General features: G+C 35.4%; 1 pseudogene; it reads right to left on the reverse strand.

The window, feature by feature from the left end:
- Positions 1-804: 804 nt before the first annotated feature.
- LOC125672751 (uncharacterized) overlaps positions 805-16,980 on the reverse strand; it is an 86,495-nt pseudogene continuing 70,319 nt past the window's right edge.

Consider the following 16,980-nt stretch of genomic DNA (forward strand, 5'->3'; position numbering starts at 1 on the left):
TATCTAAAAGATCCCTTCTAAATGCCGAGCGTTTGGCGATCATTCACTAACTATGTTCACGTTTTAAGTTTGACGCGGCCATTACACGAGCGGGGCTTGAGGCTTGAACTCAAGACTTTCCGGTTACTAACCGAACGCTCTGTCACTGATCATACAACTATGTATGCTAGCACGTTCTCGCGTATTGAATCAAATAGGATCCATAGAAACTGTATGAAAATTATAATGACATAAATATGGAAATTTGACGACAGAAAAGCTGATGGAATCGTATTTGTCAAAGTTGAGTTGTTGCATGAATATGATATTGATGTAAGTTATGATTGGTTTTCTTTTATTCAGAGTTCACTTGAATGAAAATGCAAATTGTTAATAGATAAAATGTTGTCAGTGTATCTTAATGTTGAATAAAATGCCAATTAAAAACCAAATATTAGGAGATTTCGAAGTTGGTAAGACTCGACCTACTTCAAGAGCTCGGATTTGTGTTTCAAAATGCTGAAAGCTGAAAACAAATTCCAACGCACATTTGAAAATGTATATTTGTTTTCCACAGGTTGTGAAACATGGAATCTTCCATTTGAAGATTTTGCTTTGACGCATATTATATCACCATTTGATACATTTTGTAAAACTGAACGATTTGAATTACCAAGGAACCGAAAATACAAGTAACACAAACATTTCACGTAGGTTAGATCGTCAGTATTTTGTTTGATATCTGCCAATACGTTGTTGTTTCAGAAGACATTTCAGCAATACAATCAAGCAAAAAATAAGACATTTCAAGAAATGAAAAAAGTTGTTTATTGTTTGGAAGCATTTCTATTGTATTATTCGACATTTCTATTCCTTGGAGCAGACAGCACATATTAGTTCCCAACCGTTTACATATGGTGGACATTTTAATGAGCCGCATCTTGCTTCCACTGGATAGAACAGGTAACCATTGCGATCAGAATGACCCCCAGCAATAGTATCATGGTTTCTATCCACACACGTGTAAGTTTTGGCAGCAGCATGATTATGACGTCCCGCCATGAAATTTCCATCATATTCCAATTTCCAACCTTTGTAGCAAGTTTTCCTGGCTTCAATATTAAAAAAACGTTTGTGTTTTACTGTATTTCTATACAAATTGGTTTTATACATACGTGACTAAAAATGTTCATCAAAGTTAGTGCCTATAAAGCATTAGATTAAGAGCTAGAAATACATGTAATTAGATTAAGAAAAGATGTAGAGATATATTCAGTAGTACCTGGGAATACTATAATAATAGACTAATCATGAATCAGGCAGACATCACAAGGTACATCATGGTTATGGAGATTGTGCATATCACCCAGGAAAGTGTATGTTTCATATTCTGCTCCATATACATAAGCTTTATGACCGTCAGTTCCATCTTTGTGCTGACTCCACTCAGGATCTCTTCGTAAACCAAGGGGCTCAGCAGCCGCTCCCGGATGTGTATAATATGACCCGCCAGTATATCCTATTTAAAGAAAGACAATTCCCATAGAGAATTTTTTGTTGTTGTTGCAATTTTCGAGAAAATGTAATTTTGCTAATACGAAATATAAATGTTTCTGATGTACATCCACACGTACCTGAGAGAACCAGCTCAGCTTTGGAGGGACATGTCTTCTTTCCCCATCTTGTATAGACAACGCTTTTGTTTATTCTACCTGTATCACACAAATATATCATACATTATTACTGATCTATCTAATGGTAGATTTCAGTGGACCTTTCAATGATTTTCAACATGGAAAATCATTATATGATAACTATGAAAATCCCAAAATGCTGTTTTACGGAACAAATTGAAATGTCTGTTACTTTGGTATTATATATTATAGTGATCACTTTTATTTATATTTAGAAATACAGTTATTTAATAATTTTCTGAACAATGTTTATACATGCAAGGTGAAGATAACGAACAGTGATCAATCTCATAACTCCTACAAGCAATACAAATTAGATAGTTGGGCAAACACGGACCCCTGGACACACCACAGGTGGGATCAGGTGCCTAGGAGGAGTAAGCATCCCCTGTTGACCGGTCACACCCGCCGTGAGCCCCATATCCTGATCAGGTAAACGGAGTAATCCGCAGTCAAAATCAGTGTGCCAAGAACGCCTTAACAATCGGTATAAAACACGTCAGACAGCATTTGACCCAATGCGAGGTTGTATTGACGAACTAGATCGTTATAACGACCATAGAATTTGCGAAATGCTGACTTCAATCGAGACTGTTGAAATCCCTGTACCATCAACTTGTTTGTCAGTAGCTTACCTCGATTTAAAAACTTACTATACCCAGAACAAGCTCTTGCATATCGAATCAGTTGAGATATATAAACACCATATGCAGGCGACAATGGAACATTGCTACATAAATGTGGGAAGTTGACGATGGAGAAGCTGAAATCATCCCGTTTGTCATACAGTTGAGTTGTTAATTTGCCATTAATGTCTACTTTCAATAAAATATCCAAGTATGAAGCAGAAGTGGACGACTCTGTGGTGTCCTTTATTTCGAGCTCACAGGGATATATCAAATCGACATATGAATGAAAGCTATCATTATTAATAGACAAAACGTCATCGATATATCTAAAAGTCGAATTGAAGGTCACAGCGAGAGATTTTTTCTTCTCACGTAGAAGTTTTTGAATAAATTCTGCTTCATATGAATATAAAAAACATGAATTTTCATTGCCGTTATCGTAATGAAAAAATAAACGTTCTCATTTCCAATTTCAGTAAATACTCGAAGTTTAAAAATAAAATTATATCGTGTTTTCAGCTTACATAAATTTTTCGGAAGGAAAAGACTATTCTTTCAGGTAATCAGTTACACGCATATGTAAAATAATGAATTAGTCTTTTTGAGATGGAATAATAACCTATTGGACAAAGTCGTTTAAATAATTTGATAATTTCTTGCTTTGGTTATTACTGATTATTATAGAACAGAAATAAAATTCTAGCAAGAAAATTCCATCGATTCAAAATTTATTTCATTATTTCTATATCTGGTTCATTAATCATATAAAGGGAGATTTAAGAGAATTTGTGAGATGAACTGAACTTTTTTGGCTAAACTGGTTTTCCATATAGAGAAAGGATTTAAAAATCGCAGATGGATATTGGATTGCTATCCTCTTTAGATTCTTTAATGAAATATACATGTTTTAATTAATTTCGAAATTGCCTATTTAAAACACACTTTAAAGTACAGTTAAAATTGTGTGCTATAAGACGATTTTGTTAAGGGATTGATTGATTGATTGATTATATATTGTTTAACGTCCCTCTCGATAATATTTCACTCATATGGAGACGTCACCACTGCCGGTGAAGAGCTGCAAAATTTCGGCCTATGATCGGCGCCTATTGTCTTTGAGCAGGGAGGGATCTTTATCGTGCCACACCTGCTGTGACACGGGAACTCAGTTTTTGCGGTCTCATCCGAAGGACCGCCCCATTTAGTCGCCTTCTACGACAAGCAAGGGTTCCTGGGACCTATTCTAACCTAGATCCTCACGGGATCTTTTTTTGTGAAGGGAGAGATTTAGTTATTTACCTAAGATTTTTATATCCGTTTTTGTTTTCTCTTTGAATTCTTTCATCGATCGTTCCATAGTATCTGTGAAGCTTTTTAAATCCCTCCTCAGAGCCCCAAGTTAATGATCGCCGATAGCAGACGAAAGTTGTCCAGATAGAAACCATGTAAGATGTCTTTGCAGCTTCCAGTCTGTGTTTCAGCTTGTGTAACATGGGTCATCAGTAGGAAGGTTAGTAAGCGTAGCATTTCAGTTGTTATCTAACAATGAGGGGAATAACGATAGTTATTATAACCATTACATCATTACCAAACAATTCTGAATAAAGCTTACATTGTACAATATACAAGTGCACCATATCATTCAATACATTTGCATGTACTTCGAAATTTCCTGCATTGCTTACAACACATTGGTGGATTCATGTTCTCAAACGAAAGACAATGTTAAGGACATATAGATGTATGTATTCTGGTTTTGTTTTTCAAAAAGAAAAACATTGGAAGACTTGTAGAAGTTCTCTGTCATTATTTATCTCAGAAAATGTATATCAAAATGGGAAACCCATGTTTTTGTTGGCACCCTAAATTATATTTACAGTTTTAGAAAAGAAGTTTATGAACCTGTTTGTCAAATCAAAGACGTTTTAAAAGTCTTGTATTTATTCATGTTAGAAAATTCATAGGTTCCATTCGAAAGAGAGCCTGGCTCAACAAACGTTCACATGCTTAACTATTACGAAAAGGTGAAGATAACGAACAGTAATTTCAAGTTTTGCTTATTTTTATTTATTTGCGGATAACTCCGTTTACCTGATCAGGATATATGGCTCACGGTGGGTGTGACCGGTCAACAGGGGATGCTTACTCCTCCTAGGCACCTGATCCCACCCCTGGTGTGTCGAGGGGTCCATGTTTGCCCAACTATCTATTTTGTATTGCTTATAGGAGTTATGAGATAGATCGCTGTTCGTTATCCTCACCTTGCGTCCCTGCTAGATTTGTTTTGTTCATATAGAAAGGTCAACAGCTATAGTCGAAGTGTTGCAAATAGAGACTTAAGCAGGCCTTCATATCCACAACATGAAGGGTTCTTTAAAGTGTCAATACCTTAAGTGACACGGGATCACAGTTTGAAGGGTTCCTGTATAGGTAAGGGTTCATCTTATTCTTATTAATATAGTTAACTGTAGTAAACACCTTTTGCTATCTTAAAATATATTATATATCATAGTGTATTAAAGAATTTTTTTTCAATGTCTATTTTGGTGGAATATCCGCGGTAATCAATAATCAAAGAAGTCAAAGCGTTTTCAAAGTTTTCAAAAGAAAACCAAAATATCAACTACATGTATTACACTGTGATAAATTAAAAGAAAGCATACATTGAACTTTGTTTTAGAAATCAAAGTACCAAAATACTCTACTATACCAAATCAAGATATACTATTAACGCATTTAAACGGTTTTTTGTATAAACTATTACTGGCTAGGTATTGTTGTAATATACTCCTGTGCTCCTTTGAATTTCGTGGTGAAAAGAATTTTGCGTGGAATTAAGAGTAAGACATTAAGAATGTTCCATGCGAAATTGTCGGTAAGAATTTTCTTTCGGAAGTAAAAGCAATTTTCAGCAGGTCTTGTACATTGTAACTTTAAATATTTTTCAAATGATGTCTGGAGATCATGGACTCCGGTCCTGTACATATATGTACCTTGGTCGCATCACGTCTAAAACATTTCAATATGCAGGAAATGCTCTTTGACCTTATCCTTGGTATTTAAGATTGAAAGTCGCGGGTCTTTCAGACGAGGCCTTCAAAAGAATTGTCCCCGTAGTGACATGCGGTTGTGTGTTAAGGAACGTTCACTGTTACGGCCCTGATCGTTAATTTGTTTCACTTTACCTATACAGCTCTTGATGTCTCAATATGAATGAAATATTCTCAAAAGGACGTAGAATAAACAAACCAAGCAAATCCAATCCATACGTAGTATGATGCACATGTATCTCCAATATGATGCACGCACATCTACACTAATCACACACCACAATTTTCTGAATCAAATCAATAAACTGCCCGATTCATGAGATGTTATTAGATATATTTTCCTTCATTTAGATAATTTTCTCTATATTAATAAATAAGTAATGTTTGTACACTTACATCTTGATTTATTTTCCAGAATCAAGAAATCAAACAGATGTGCAATACACATGTACCAGTATCAATGAAGAAGTTTATCTGTTTAAGGAACAATATGGTGTATTTCATATATATATATGGTACGTGACGGAGTCATCTCATTAAATTGTAACTTGATACCAACATTAGTATAAGAGGTGAAGATAACAAACAGAAATCAATCTCATAACTCCTACAAGCAATACAAAATAGAGAGTCGGACAAACACAGACACCTGGATATACCAGAGGTGGGATCAAGTGCGTATCACTGTTCGCTATCACCACTTTTCAATGTATACATAATAACTTCCATCGTCGGAACCCATTACACTGCATTCAACAAGCAAGGGGTACTGAGGGCTTATTTTAACGCGGATCCCCACGAGATCATTGGAGTTTAAATGAAAACCAAAAGGAATCTTCTTTTATGACATACAGATGGAGTCATGCTAAAATACATAAAAATATTTGACATATTGTTAATGCATGAGTTACTTTTCTTTAAATGACAAATATATTTATATGCCAATAAAATGTTCGCACTTTCTGAAAAAATATACCGAGGTGAAGCGCTGCGGTTCATATCCTCATGAAGTTTACTTCTTACATATACTTTCTATTTGTATCGAAATTTCCAGCAGGTAAAATAGACGAACTATATTCATCTATATACATACGCACATTTTTTACAACTGTATCGCATTCATGAGAAAATGAATATCATTACAATTTGCAGAAATATCGAAGGCAAAACCTTGGGAATGTAAATATAAGCTGATGATAACTTTTGACAGTTGTACATAATGTATATTTAGCGAGATTGACTTGTATGGAACGCATGTATGACGTTTACGTAGCTTACGTACATTATATGAGAGACGTGTTGAAGCACACTATGATAATTAATTCATAGGAGACATACGACAGCGCTTCTCAAACTTTAGTTATAATAAAAATGAAGGTAGTTAGGGCTACATGGCTCCGGAGGATCCATCTTTTTAAACTAGTGTGTATACGTTTGAGAGTCTGCAAGTTATTAACTAGGTTACTGCGTTCTTAGCATATTCTAATCATGTTTAGTGCTCAAGCAACCATTCCATACGTCAATACATGTCCTATATATGTTACAAATCAGTCAGAAATATGTTTACAATAGGTGAGACAAATGTTACACATACAATGTACACCACACAAATTCCCAGCGTGCCTAAACCTATTAACCTGTTTCTTACATCCCAGTTACAGCTAACTTATGAACAATACTTTGGGACTTGTTTAAAACCTAATCCATGAGCAAACGTTTTGTTTGCAGTCTGCGTACGAAATTTATACCACCTTATTTCAGTGTGCTCGTCTATTTTTGAATACTTCTTTGTGAACCAGTGTGTGTCTATTTTCATTACCTTGGTCTACACATTCAATGTTGTTATCCGTTACGGTAGTATGTCAGCTTTATGATATATGAAATGAGATTTCTGTAGAGAATGGGCAACTGCTAACATTCACCATGGATTCTATATTTTTGTGAATGTAGCGGATGTAGAAAATGTGAAGCAAATTCTCTTATTTGTATTGCTCATAAAGAGATTAATGAAAAATCACCAATAAGATGATTTGTGGTACAGATATGTCAGTTTCATGTACAATCATTCATATCTTCATCTACATAATTTACCTAATCATTTCTACCTTTGATCAAGATCAATTAACACATATATGCAAGGTGAAGATAACGCACAATATATCAATATAGAATATTTACACGGGTGATACGATTGCTGGTTTTGAAGACAATGGTCCTGTCCTTTCTCTTACTCATACCTCAAATCTCTGTTTTGCAAAATAATCAAAAGACCAGTGCAGCTGCTATATTTACCGTGGATTTAAAATTATACATGTATATACTTGATCCTCAATCGTTTCACAGTAAAGCTAAATGCTAATCTAAATAATGACAGTAAGTTAATTTTCAAACATAGATTTAGATCTGCATCCTAGCTGGGTTTTTGCTTTCTTCTTCTTTTTCACCTCCAAGGCATCCATTCTTCCCTAGCAGCATAAGTTGATTGTTTGGGATTTAACGCATAGTTGGAAATATTTAGCCATTTTACGGTGGTTAACTAAATAAAATATGATCGGTTTTGAAGAGTGTTGGAGCAGCATAGGAATCAAATGGAATACATGTATATATATTCGGTATACATGTATATAGCATATGATTTTTGTCAGAATTTGTATCTTTTCTCACCTCGTTTCAGTACTTTCAGTACATGTATTTTGAGTAAGTGCTTAGAGGCCTATGCATTCGAAATTAATCTTATTAATAAAAGTCAAGCAGGTTTTAGAAAAAATTATTCTACTATAAATCATATTTAACAAAATCTTCTTATAGCACACAATTTTTAACTGTACTTTAAAGTTTCCTTGGAACAGGCACTTTCGAAATTAATTAGAATGTGTATATTTCACTAAGGAATCTCAAGAGAATAGCAATCCAATATCCATCTGCGATTTTTAAATCCTTTCTCTACATGGAAAACCAGTTTAACCAAAAAATTCAATTCAGTTCATCTCACAAATTCTAACACGCTTGTATCTTAAATCTCCCTTCATATGAAAAACTTATACTGTACCAATTTTCATGCACCAGATGCGCATTTCGACAAGTAATGTCTCTTCAGTGATGCTCAACCGAAATGTTTGAAATCCGAAATAACTATGAAGTTTTAGATTGATCACTGTTCGTTATCTTCACCTTGCATCTAAATATAGCCAAAAACAGCGTGCCAAACAAGTGGAGCCAAATTCCTCCAAGGATAAGAGCTATGCATGAGGGAGATAATCCTTAATTTTGAAATGAATTTCTAAATTTCACAACAGCAATTAAATATACATCCGTATTTTCAAGCTAGTAACGAAGTACTTAGCTACTGGGCTGTAGGAACCTTCGGGGACTAACAGTCCACCAGCAGAGGCCTCGACCCAGGGGTCATAATGTAAAACTTATATGGTACCAGTTTTCATGCACCAGATGCGCATTTCGACAAATAATGTCTCTTCAGTGATGCTCAACCGAAATGTTTGAAATCCGAAATAACTATGAAGCTTTAGATCTAAATATAGCCAAAAACAGCGTGCCAAACCAGTGGAACCAAATTCCTCCAAGGATAAGAGCTATGCATGAGGGAGATAATCCTTAATTTTGAAATGAATTTCTAAATTTTATAACAGCAATTAAATATACATCCGTATTTTCAAGTTAGTAACGAAGTACTTATAAACCATGACTAATAAACCAGATATAGAAATAATGGAATAAATTTTGAATCGAAGGAATTTTATTTCTGTTATATAATAATCAGTAGTAACCAAAGCAAGAAAATGTCAAACTAGTTAAACGACTTTGCCCAATAGGTCATTATTCCATCTCAAAAAGACTAATTCATCGTTTTACATATGCGTGTAACTGATTATTACTTGAAAGAATAGTCTTTCCTTTTCAAAAAGTATTTGTAAGCTGAAAACACGATATAATTTCATTTTTAAACTTCTAGCATTTACTGATTTTGGAAATGACAACGTTTATTTTTTCATTACCATAATGGCAATGAAAATTCAGGTTTTTCACATACATGTATATACATTGTTCAGAAAATGATTGAATAAGTATATTCCTAAACATGAATAAAAGTGATCATTATAATATTTAATACCTAAGTAACAGAAATTTCAATTTCTTCCGTAAAACACCGTTTTGGGATTTTCCATGTTGAAAATCATTGAAAGGTCCACTGAAAACTACTATTAGATTGATCAGTTATAATGTATAGCTTTGTGTGATACAGGCAGAAGAAACAAGAGCGTCGTCTACACAAGATGGGGGAAGAAGACATGCCCCTCCAAAGCTGAGCTGGTTCTCTTTGGTATGTATAGATCTACATAAGAAAGATTTATATTTCGTATTAGCAAAATTACATTTTCTTAAAAAAAATGCTAGAAATTCTCCAAGGGAATTGTCTTTCTTTAAACAGGATATACTGGTGGGGCACATTATAGTCATCATGGAGCGGCTGTTGAACCCCTTTGTTTACCTAGGGATCCGGAGTGATACAAAGGTGGAACTGACAGCTATAGGGGTTATGTATATGGAGCGGAATATGAAACAAACACTTTCATGGGTGATATGCGCAATCTCCATGACCATGAAGTATACTAGACAAAATTTCTAACTCCCCACCTAAGTTTTGTCATCCACTGGTTTTATTTTCTATTATTTTGACATAGGTTTTGATTGGTATAAAATATAACATCTTCAAAAGAAGTCAATTTTTTTTCAATGTTCATTTATTGAAATATTCAATTAAAAACATGAAAACTTAACAGTACCCTAAATTTTGAAATTCTCAACAATCAATACCGTGTGTGTCCCCCATTCGCTCGAATAACTGCCTGGCACCTGTTTCGCATTGAGGTCACGTAATTGTGTAAAAACTTTGTGGAATGTTATTCCAAGTGTTAGTAAGGTTTATCTCAAGCTCTGCCAGATTCTGCGGCTGGGGAAGCTGTCTTACTCGCCTGTCTACCTCGTCCCATACATGTTCAATGGGATTGATGTCTGGACTGCAAGGGGGCCAGTCAATTACGCGGATATTGTGACCCTGCAGCATCTGTTGGGTGGTTCTTGCCGTGTGTGGGGTCGCATTATCCTGCATAAGGACCATTCCGCGATTTGCTTGGATGTGCGGGATTGACACTGGCTGAAGGACAAGGTTTTGGTACCTTGCTGCATTCAGGTTCTGGTGGATTGGGATCATTGGTGTTTTTGTGTGAAACGATATTCCCGCCCACACCATGACAGAACCACCTCCAAACTGCTCTCGCCCCCTTACCCATGCGTCAATATATCGTTCGACAATTCTGCGGTAGACGCGGGACCGTCCATCTGATCGCCTTAAATTGAATCTGGACTCATCTGTGAAAAGAACTTGTCCCCAGTCCGCGCGCGTATACCTCAGATGGCGTTTTGCCCACGCTAATCGAAGTTGCCTATGTCTTGCAGACAATACCAACCCTACATAAGGCCTTCTTGCCCGCAATCCCCCTTCCCTAAGTCTCACAGTTTGATCACTGAGGGGTCTTCCATGTGTTCCAAATGTGCGCCTTGCTGTCGCTCGACCTGTCAAATGTCTGTCGCGTAAATGGGTCACTCTTATGTAGCGGTCCTGTTGAGGGGTTGTTACACGCCATTTGGTCCGTCGGCGTAGATCCGCTACACTTCCGGTTCCATTGAATTTTCGGATTAGGTTTGCGATGGTCTTGTGGTCTCTATTGAAATTTCTAGCAACCTGTGAAAATGATCAATGCAATTGAATTTTTAAATGGTTTCCTACACTGTGTATCTGAAAGTTTTTCGCAAAAGATCGAATGTAATGGAAGAAAGCAAACCTCTCGTAAACTGCAACCAGCATGGACCATGCCAACTGCTCTTGCGCGTTCCTCTGTCGACATGCGCCGCATTTGACTTCAGTAATTTTGTGTTTTTTCAAATACAAATGAGTGTATTGAGAACAAGAAAACAAAGAATTTTGAAAAGCAAGCCAGTAAAACCAATCGAGCACGAGATTTTCAATTTCAACAAAACCCGCTACGGTCCAGTGGCTACGAACGCGTTCTTGAAATCTTTGTGCTAAAAAGGTCAACATTTTAGTTAGCTGTCGATATTATAAATTACAAATTGCATAACTGCAAAGGTTTGTAAAATTTAGAAATTATTAACTTGGGGAGTTAGAAATTTGGTCCAGTATACCTTGTGCTGTCTGTCTGGTTCATGATAAATCTGTTCTTAGAGTATTCCCAGGTACTAATGACTATTGCTTTTGATCTGTCCTTACTCTAATTAGATCAAACTCTTAATTCAATGCTTTATAGATCCTAACTTTGATTAGCATTTGTAGTCAAACATGCATAAAAAAAATCATATAGAAATACATTGATGCCCAAACGTCTTTTTCAATGTGGAAGTCAGGAAAACTTGCTACAAAGGTTGGAATTTGGAATACGATGGATATCTAATGGCGGGACGTCATAACCATGCTGCTGCCACAACCTACACGTGTGTGGATAGAAACCCCGATACTATTGCTAGGAGTCATTCTGATCTTAATGGTTAACTGTTCTATCTAGTGGAAGCAAGATGTGGCTCATTAGAATGTCCACCATACGTAAACGGACGAGAACTTGTATGTGCCGTCTGTTCCAAGGAATAGAAATGTCGAATAATACAATAGAAATGCTTTCAAACAGTAAAAAAGGAAATTTTCTATTTTGTTGAAGTGTCTTATTTTTTGCTTGATTGTATCGCTGAAAATTCTTCTGAAACAACGACGTGTTTGCAGATATGATTCAAAATATTAACGAGATGACCTAAGTAAAATGTTTGTTTGGATCATTTGCAATTTAAACCGTTCAGATTTAAAATGTGCATAGATTGGTGATGTACTATGCTTCAAAGCGAAATCTCCAAATGCAGCATTGCACGTATTTCACAACCTGCTAAACACATATACATGTATACACTTTCAAAGGTGCGTTATTTGGATTCAGCTCTATACTGACATTTTATATATTAACAATAAGCATTTTCATTCGTATTTCCAAATAAAAGAAAACCCATTATATCTGATATCAATTTCATATTCAAGTAGAGTTTCATCGTGGCAAATTAACAACTCCACTTTGACAAACACGATTACATCAGCTTTTCTGTCGTCAAATTCCTATATCTATGAAGCAATGTGTCATTATAACTTCCATATACAAGTGGGTTAGATAAACGCACAAAATTGTCGAAATGCGCTTGAAGGTAATGCTCATAATAACGATAATGCATTTAATAATACACGCTTCATCTCATTAAAACTAGAACAGAGAAAACACGAAAATTTACTTAATAAATATTTAAAAGGTTGGGTTTTTTTTAAATCCGCCTTTTTTGTTTCTTCTGTGAAATGTTCGTTCACTACAACGCAATAGCTACATCCCAATCGAGACTGGACATCAGTAAACTTAAAGTAAGCATACAGGCACGATCACCTTAATTGAAACACATTGTGAATTCAATTTGATGTTTATACATATATTTTAAAAAACGAAATGTTTATCTTTGAAATTTCACAATATTAATTTATCAACTTGTATTAATAACTGTAAGAAACGGCAACGGGATTGTTGTTTATAATGCAAATCTTATACTATGCATCAAATATCATCCTTTAAAAAAATGTTCAAGATCGATTTTGGATATCTCGAACCCCCGGATATATCGAAGTTTTTACGAAGTCCCTCGGACTTCGAGATAGAAACATTTTACGGTAGTTTCATACCTCCTATGTGCATGATTCGATACGCGTGAACATGCTAGCGTAGATATATATGTACGTGCAGTGGTAGAGCATTCAGTGGTGGAGCGTTCGCTTCATAACTCTCTTCATAACACATCTCTCTCTCTCTCTCTCTCTCTCTCTCTCTCTCTCTCTCTCTCTCTCTCTCTCTCACTCATTTTTTCTTTGTTTTTTTTACAATCGATTTTAAACTTTGATGCATATGATATGTATGTAGTTAAACTAACCTCATTATTGATCAAAATTTCACGTTGAACACCTTTCAACGACCGTTGTTGATCAATCTTTAATGTTAAATTTTGATCGGGGTCGACTTTTGGCGTTAAGAAATGACCTCTGGGGTCGTTTTTCAACGGAGTTACTATTTAATGTTACACCAGTATGTTTTTCATAAAGCGTTAATGCGCACCATGAAGTAAGCTGGAGTAAAGGTGGCAGATCATGTATTTTTTGAAAAGGAATTTATTTCTTAATCATACCAATATCATGAAGCTGACATACTACAGAGAATACCATCAAATATGTAGACCAAGGTATGCAAAAATAGACACACACTGGCTCACAAAGAAGTATTTAAAACGAGATGAGCCCATTGAAATAAAGTGATATATAAATATTGCATGTAGTTGAGGGTAACATTGAAAATTTTCACCCCGAGAAAACCATTTTCAATCGAGGCGTAGCCGAGGTTGACAATGATTTTTCGAGGGGTGAAAATTTCAATGTTACCCTCAACTACATGCAATATTTGTTTTATTATACTGAATGTTATGTAAACTGGAAAGCAGAAAAACTTACGTCTGTTGACATTTGATCAATCACTGTCATGCGATATTTCGTATTTCGATGCGGGTACTCGCGTTTATTACAAACACTCAAACGACGTCGTCTAGCAATCTACGGCGAACCGTACGCGCATAAATTTGACGCATGTGATATTTTTTTATAATATCACCCGTTGTCAAGTAATGTTACCCGTTGCTAAATACTATCAACCTGGGGCGCGTGTTTTCTGTTCTCTGAGGGTAACAATATGTTTTTTCAAATGCTTCTCGACCAATCAGGTTCGAGTATTTTACATGAAAGTATAATAATATAAATTATTCCACGCAGATTGCAAGAAAATGTGTACCCATGCATAAAGTTTTCAACGAGTCCCAAAGTATTGCTTATAATTTAGCCGTAACTAAAATATAAGAAATACGTTAATAAGTTCAGGCACGCTGGGATTTTATGTAGCGTACATTGTATGTCTAATGTTTGTCTAACCTATTGACAACATATTTCTTACTTATTTGTAACCGTAAGACATTTACATAACATGTATTGATGTATTGAACGGTTGCTTGATGACTCCACGTGATTAGAATATGCCAAGAACCCAGCAACCTAGTTTATAACTTGCAGATAGTGTACTTTCAAACTTATACTTACTACTACTTGGCACAGATAAAGAGATACATTCTCAGGAGCCATGTCGCGCCAACCACGTTTATTTCTATAATACGTAGAGTTTGAGAAGAGGTGTCGTATATTTGTAATGACTTAATCATCAGAGTGTGCTTCAGCACGCCTGTTATACGTTGTAGGGTTAGGGTTAGCCTAACCTATACCTAACCCTAAACCTAAGTTACATAAACGTTATACATGCGTTCCACACAAGTCATTCACGCTAGATATACCTTGTGTACAACTATCGAAAGTTACCATCGGCTTATATTTACATTTCCAAGGTTCTGCCTTTGATATTTCTACAATTGTAATGATATCCAATTTCTCTTGAATGCGACAGAGTTATAAAGAATGTGCGTTTGTATGGAGATTAATATGATACATTCTAACTGCTGGGTATTCCGGTAAAAAATAGAAACTAGATGTATAAGCTTTACATTACAACCCCTGGGTCGAGGCCTCTGATGGTGGACTGTTAGTCCCCGAGGGTCTCTACAGCCCAGTGGCTAAGTGCTTCGTTACTAGCTTGAAAATACGGATGGATATTTAATTGCTGTGATAAAATTTAGAAATTCATTTCAAAATTAAGGATTATCCCCCCTCATGCATCACTCTGATCCTTAGAGGAATTTGACTCCAGTCTTTGGCTCTCTGTTTTTCTTTTTAGTTCTTACAAATTTATTACTATTTCAGATTTTCAATATTTCGGCTTGAGCATCACTGAAGAGACTGTATTTGTCGAAATGCTCATCTGGTGCATCAAAATTGGTACCGTATAAGTTTTACATTCAAGAAATAAACTTCATTAGGGTATGAACCGCCACGTTTCATATCGGTATACTTTTCATGAAGTGCTAGCGTTTTATTGCCGTTTAGATATACTTGTCATACACGCTAAAGAAAAGTTACTCGGGCATTAACAATACGTCAAATATCTTTATGTGCGTTAGCATAACTCTATCTGTATGTCATAAAAATAGTTTCCTTTTGGTTTTCATTTAATTTTCAATGATCTCGTGAGGGTCCAGGTTCGAATAAATCCTCAGTACCCCTTGCTTCTTGAATGCAGTGTGACGGAGAGTAACCCCGTGGGTTCCGATATTTGAAAGTTATTTTATTTATATATATATATATATATATATATATATATATATATATATATATATATAGTGGTGATAGCAAACAGTGATCGTATCTATGGACCGTTGATCCCACCTCTGGTATGTCCAAATGTCGGTGTAAATGTCGGTGTTTGTCCAACTCTCAATTTTTTATAGGAGTTATGAGATTGATTTCTGTTTGTTCTCTTCGCTTTTCATACTAATGTTGGTATCAAGTTTAATGAGATGACTCCGTCACGTACCATATATATGAAATGCACCATATTGTTCCTTAAACAGATAAACTTCATTGATACTTGTGCATGTGTATTGCACACCCGTATGATTTCTTGATTCTGGAAAAGCAATCAAGATGTAAGTGTATAAACATTACTTATTTATTAATATAGAGAAATATATCTCAATGAAGGAAAATATATCTAATACCATCTCAAGAATCAGGCTGTTTATTGACTTGATTAAGACAATTGTGTTGTGTGTTTAGTGCAGATGTGTGTACATCATATTGGAGAGATATATGTATCATATTGCGTTTTGATTGGATTTGCTTGGTTTGTTTATTCTACGTACTTTTGAATATTTTTTTCATTCATATTGAGACATCACGAGCTGTATAGGTAAAGTACAACAAATTTACGATCAGGGACGGAACAGCGAGAGCTCTTTAACACAGAGTTCTTTTGAAAACGCTTTGACATTTTGAGTATTGATAATAGCGGATATTGCATCAAAATAGACATTGAAAAAAAGATTATTTGATACACTATGATATATAATATTGAATTTAAAGATAGTAAAATATGTGTAGTATAGGTAACTATAGTGATGAGAATAAGATGAACCCTTACGGGTATAGGATGCTTTAAATGAGACTTGAAAACTGTGGTCACGTGTCACTACAGGTGTTGACGACTTTAAGACCCCCCCCCCGAAAGCTGTCGATATAAATTGCCTGCTTAAGTTTATATTTGCACTACTTCAGCTATAACTGATGCCTCTCCATATGAACAAAACAAATGTTGTAGGGACGCAATGCAAATAAACAAAACTTGAAATTACTGTTCCTTATCTTCATCTTTTCGTAATAGTTAAGCATGTGCACGTTTGTTGAGCCAGGGTCCCTTTCGAATGGAACCTATGCATTTTCTAACTTGAAGAAATACAAGACTTAAAACGTATTTCATTTGACAAACAGGTTCATAAGCTTCTTTTCTAAAACTGTAAATGTAATTCGGGGTG

The sequence above is a fragment of the Ostrea edulis genome, chromosome 9, assembly GCF_947568905.1.
Source record: "Ostrea edulis chromosome 9, xbOstEdul1.1, whole genome shotgun sequence".
Lineage (NCBI taxonomy): Eukaryota > Metazoa > Mollusca > Bivalvia > Ostreida > Ostreidae > Ostrea > Ostrea edulis.